The sequence below is a fragment of the Arachis hypogaea genome, chromosome 18 (assembly GCF_003086295.3).
Source record: "Arachis hypogaea cultivar Tifrunner chromosome 18, arahy.Tifrunner.gnm2.J5K5, whole genome shotgun sequence".
NCBI lineage: Eukaryota > Viridiplantae > Streptophyta > Magnoliopsida > Fabales > Fabaceae > Arachis > Arachis hypogaea.
Genome location: NC_092053.1, coordinates 93,754,886 through 93,760,978, shown reverse-complemented (window position 1 = coordinate 93,760,978; position 6,093 = coordinate 93,754,886). Strand labels below are relative to the sequence as shown.

Here is a 6,093-nt window from a genome sequence, read left to right as displayed (position 1 = left end):
TGAAAAGATTTTACAAACTTGCAAGAGAAGAGATGATCATGGGTGAAAACATGTAATTGAGCGATTGAACCCTCACCGGATGTGTATCCGCTCTAGTCGCTCAAGTGTATAGGGTTGATTCACTCAATTCTACCCTAATTATGCTTTCTAAGATTTGTTTTTCATCTAACAATCAATAATTATTCAATGCATGCATACAAATATCACGAGGACTTATTCAAAGGTTATAATGGGGCTAAGGTCAAGGTAAGATTGTATATGGTCAAGTGGACTAGAATTTGAATCTTTGATTAACTTAAGTTCTCACCTAACCTACAACCTACACAATTTCAAAGCTAACTGATGAGCGGATAATTTATACGCTTTTTGGCATTGTTTTTACTATGTTTTTAGTATATTTTAGTTAGTTTCTATTATATTTTTATTAGTTTTTAAATAAAAATCATATTTCTGGACTTTACTATGAGTTTGTGTGTTTTTCTATGATTTCAGGTATTTTCTGGCTGAAATTGAGGGACCTGAGCAAAAATCTTATTCAGAGGCTGAAAAAGGACTACAGATGCTGTTGGATTCTGACCTCCCTGCACTCGAAGTGGATTTTCTGGAGCTACATAAGCCCAATTGGCGCGCTCTCAATTGCATTGGAAAGTAGACATCCTGGGCTTTCTAGCAATATATAATAGTCCATACTTTTCTCAGGATTTGATGGCCCAAACCGGCATTCCAAGTCAGTATAGAAATTCTGGTGTCAAAACACCAGAACTGGCATAAAAGCTGGAGTTAAACGCCCAAACTGGCACAAAAGCTGGCGTTTAACTCCAAGAAAAGCCTATACACGTGAAAGCTTCAACGCTTAGCCCAAGCACACACCAAGTGGGCCCTGAAGTGAATTCTGCATCATTTACTCACTTCTGTAAACCCTAGGTTACTAGTTTTCTATAAATAGAACTTCTTGCTATTGTATTTAAGAGACCTTTTACACACTTTTACATCTTTGGAACTTATATGTTCACGTTTGAGGCTGGCCTCATGGCCATGCCTAGACCTTGTTCTTATGTATTTTCAATGGTGGAGTTTCTATACATCATAGATTAAGGTGTGGAGCTCTGCTGTTCTTCATGAATTAATGCAAAGTACTACTGTTTTCTATTCAATTCACGCCTACTTCTTCTCTAAGATATACACTCGTTCTTCAACTTGATGAATATGATGATCTGTGACACTCATCATCATTCTCACCTATGAACACGTGCCTGACAACCACTACCGTTCTACATGCAAACAAGCTTGAATCTGTATCTCTTGGGTTTCTAATCTAAGATTAAAACCTTCGTGGTATAGGATAGAATTATTGGCAGCCATTCCTGAGATCCAAAAAGTCTAAACCTTGTTTGTGGTATTCTGAGTAGGATCTGGGAAGGGATAATTGTGACGAGCTTCAAACTCGCGAGTGTTAGGCGTAGTGACAGACGCAAAAGGATCAATGGATCCTATTCCAACATGATCGAGAACCAACAACTGATTAGCCGTGCGGTGACAACGCATTTGGACCATTTTCACTGAGAGGATGGGAAGTAGCCATTGACAACGGTGATGCCTAACATAAAGCTTGCCATGGAAAGGAGTATGAATGATTGGATGAAGGCAATAGGAAAGCAGAAGTTTAGGAGGAACAAAGCATCTTCATACGCTTATCTGAAATTTCTACCAATGAATTACATAAGTATCTCTATCTTATTTTATGTTTTATTTATATTTTATTTATCAATTCTCCATAACCATTTGAATCCGCATGACTGAGATTTACAAGATGACCATAGCTTGCTTCAAGCCGACAATCTCCGTGGGATCGACCCTTACTAACGTAAGGTTTATTACTTGGACGACCCAGTGCACTTGCTGGTTAGTTGTGCGAAGTTGTGATAAAGAGTTGAGATTACAATTGTGCGTACCAAGTTGTTGGCGCCATTGATGATCACAATTTCATGCAACAAGTTTTTGGCGCCGTTGCCGGGGATTCTTCGAGTTTGGACAACTGACGGTTCATCTTGTTGCTTAGATTAGGTAATTTTATTTTATGTTTAAGCTTTTTACTTTTTATTTTCGAAAAAAAAAATTTTCAAAGGTACAAAAAAATTTTTCTATTTTGTTCCTCAGAGTTTTTAAGAATGAATTCTAGAGTTTCATGATGATTTGTTGAAGTCTGGCTGATTGTGAAACCATGTCTAAACTTTTGGACCAAGGTTTCAACTTATCATCACAAGAGCTTATTGATTTCTATCAATTTTTCTATTGAAAGTAATGATCTGCTAAAGCTTGTCTGACCATTGGCCATGTCTAGTGTTTTGGACCGAAGCTTTCATTGAAAGCTTGGCTGGCTAGTAAGCCATGTCTAATTCCTGGACCGGAGTTTTAGACCAACATTGCATGATTCCTGGAATTCTCATTAAAAATTTTGAATCTCTTTATTTTCTTTTCCATATAATTTTCGAAAAAAATTACAAAAAAAAAAATTATAAAATCCTAAAATCAAAAATATTTTATGTTTCTTGTTTGAGTCTAGTGTCTAATCTTAAGTTTGGTGTCAATTGCATTCTTCTAATTTTTGAAAATTACATGCACTATGTTCTTCATAGATCTTCAAGTTGTTCTTGATGATTTCCTTGCTCTGATCTTTAAATTCTCTTGTTTTATGTCTTTTGTTGTTTCTCATATGCATTTTCAAATTGTTATAGTCCTTAGTATACAAACTTCTAAGTTTGGTGTCTTACATGCATTGTTGATTTAATCTTAGTTTTCCATGATTAGTTGCATTTTGATTATTTCTCATCATTAAAAATTCAAAAAAAATTTTAAAATTGTGTCTTTTCAAGTCAATAATACAGAGAATTGAAGATTCAGAACATGCAGCAGAGGAATTACAGAGAAAAAGCTGGCTTCAAAACGCCCAGTGAAGAAGGAAAACTGGCGTTTAAACGCCAGCCAGGGTACCTGGCTGGGCGTTAAACGCCCAAAAAGGTAGCATTTTAGGCGTTAAATGCCAGAATGGATGCCATTATGGGCGTTTAACGCCAGGAAGACACTAGAGGGAAGATTTTGTTTTTAATTCAAATCTTTTTCAAATATTCATAATTTTTCAAAATCAAATCTTTTTCAAATCATATCTCTTCAATCATATCTTTTCAAAATCAATTTCTTTCCATTTTTTTTAATTATTATTATTTTTGAAAATCCTTGCTACAATTAATGATTTACTTCAAAATTTTCAAGTTGTTACTTGCCTATTAAGAAAGGATCAAATTTTAAATTCTAGAATCATATCTTCTAATTTCTTGTCAGTCAAGTAATCAACTTTAATTTTAAAAATTTCTCTTTTTAATTTGATTCTCAATCACATTTTTTTCAAAATTAATTTTCAATCATATCTTTTTTATTTCTAATTTCAAAACCTTTTCCAAAAATCACTTAATTTCTTTCCCAATCTTAGTTTTCGAAAATCATTTACCAAATTTTCAAAATTTTTTTTAATTATTTCAAAATCTTTTTACTTTAATTTCGAAAAATTGTTCCCCTCTTCTCAAACCCTTCTATTTAAAGGACTAACACTCCTCCATTATCAGCAATTCAAACTCTGTCCCTCTTGATAAGTTTGAATTCTCTCTTCTGTACCTCATCCTTCTATTTTTATTTTCCTCTGACACCTCAAGGAATCTCTATATTGTGACATAGAGGATTCTATATTTTTTTCTTCTCTCTTTTCATATGAGTAGGAGCAAGGACAAGGGCATTCTTGTTGAAGCTAATCCTGAACCTGAAAGGACCTTGAAGAGAAAGCTAAAAGAAGCTAAAGTACAACTCTCTATAGAGGACCTAACAGAAACTTTCAAACAAGAAGAAGCCATGGCAGCCGAAAATAACAACAATGCCAACAATGCAAGGAAGGTGCTTGGTGACTTTACTGCACCTACTCCCGACTTCTATGGGAGAAGCATCTCTATCCCTGCCATTGGAGCAAACAACTTTGAGCTTAAGCCTTAATTAGTTTCTCTAATGCAACAGAATTGCAAGTTTCATGGACTTCCATTAGAAGATCCTCATCAGTTCTTAGCTGAATTCTTGCAAATCTGTGATACTGTCAAGACCAATGGGGTTGATCCCGAGGTCTACAAGCTTATGCTCTTTCCCTTTGCTGTAAGAGACAGAGCTAGAACATGGTTGGATTCACAACCTAAAGAAAGCCTGAACTCTTGGGAAAAGCTAGTCAATGCCTTCTTGACAAAGTTCTTTCCACCTCAAAAATTGAGCAAGCTTAGAGTGGAAGTCCAAATCTTCAGATAGAAGGAAGGTGAATCCCTCTATGAAGCTTGGGAAAGATACAAGCAATTGATCAGAAGGTGTCCTTCTGACATGCTTTCAGAATGGAGCATCAAAGGTATCTTCTATGATGGTCTGTCTGAACTGTCCAAGATGTCATTGGACAGCTTTGCTGGAAGATCTCTTCATCTGAAGAAGATGCCTACAGAAGCTCAGGAACTCATTGAAATGGTTGCAAATAACCAATTCATGTACACCTCTGAAAGGAATCCTGTGAATAATGGGACAAGTCAGAAGAAAGGAGTTCTTGAAATTGATACTCTGAATGCCATATTAGCTCAGAACAAAATATTGACTCAGTAAGTCAATATGATTTCTAAGAGTCTGTCTAGAATGCAAGCAGCAACAGTCAGTACCAAAGAAGCTTCATCTGAAGAAGAAGCTTATGATCCTGAGAACCCAGCAATGGAAGAGGTGAATTACATGGGAGAATCCTATGGAAACACCTATAATCCTTCATGGAGAAATCATCCAAACCTCTCATGGAAGGATCAACAGAGGCCTCAACAAGGCTTCAGCAACAATAATGGAGGAAGAAATAGATTTAGCAATGGCAAACCTTTTCCATCATCTTCTCAGCAACAAACAGAGAATTCTAAGCAGAACCACTCTGAATTAGCAACTGTAGTCTCTGATTTAATTAAGACCACTCAAAGTTTCATGACTGAAACAAGGTCCCCCATTAGAAATTTGGAGGCACAAGTGGGTCAGCTGAGTAAGAAAATTACTGAACTCCCTCCTAGTACTCTTCCAAGCAATACAGAAGAGAATCCAAAAAGAGAGTGCAAGGCCATCAACATAACCCACACGGCCAAACCTGGAGAGGAGGAAGAGGCAGTGATCTCTACTAAGGAAGACCTCAATGGACGTCCACTGGCCTCCAAGGAGATTGTCGGCTTGAAGCAAGCTATGGTCACCTTGTAAATCTCAGTCAGGCGGGTATCAAATGGTTATGGAGTTTTTGAATAATAATAATAAATAAACAGAAAATAAAGATAGAAATACTTATGTAAATTATTGGTGAGAATTTCAGATAAGCGTATAGAGATGCTTTCGTTCCTCTGAATCTCTACTTTCCTGCTGTCTTCATTCAACCAATCCTACTCCTTTCCATGGCAAGCTTTATATAGGGCATCATCGTTATCAATGGCTACATCCCATCCTCTCTGTGAAAAAGGTCCAAATGCTCTGTCATGGCACGGCTAATCATCTGGAGGTTCTCGATCATACTGGAATAGGATTCACCCTCCTTTTGCGTCTGTCACTACGCCCAGCACTCGCGAGTTTGAAGTTCGTCACAGCCATCCCTTCCCAGATCCTACTCGGAATACCACAGACAAGGTTTAGACTTTCCGGATCTCAGGAATGGCCATCCATGGGTTTTAACTTATACCACGAAGACGCTAATAACTCGGACTCGGTCCCCTGTATTAGATATCCAAGAGATATCCATTCAATCTAAGGTAGAACGGAAGTGGTTGTCAAGCACGCGTTCATGGGGGAATGATGATGACTGTCACGATCATCACATTCATAGTGAAGTGCGAATGAATATCTTAGAAGTGGAATAAGTTGAATTGAATAGAAAAATAGTAGTACTTTGCATTAAATCATGAGGAACAGCAGAGCTCCACACCTTAATCTATGGAGTGCAGAAACTCTACCGTTGAAAAATACATAAGTGAAAGGTTCAGGCATGGCCGAATGGCCAGCCCCCAA

At 37.1% G+C, this 6,093-nt stretch overlaps 1 non-coding gene across 1 annotated transcript; it reads right to left on the bottom strand.

The window, feature by feature from the left end:
• Window positions 1-4,305: 4,305 nt before the first annotated feature.
• LOC112774499 (small nucleolar RNA R71) lies at window positions 4,306-4,413 on the bottom strand. The gene has a single exon (XR_003188987.1). It is a non-coding gene; the product is annotated as a small nucleolar RNA R71 (small nucleolar RNA).
• Window positions 4,414-6,093: the final 1,680 nt, after the last annotated feature.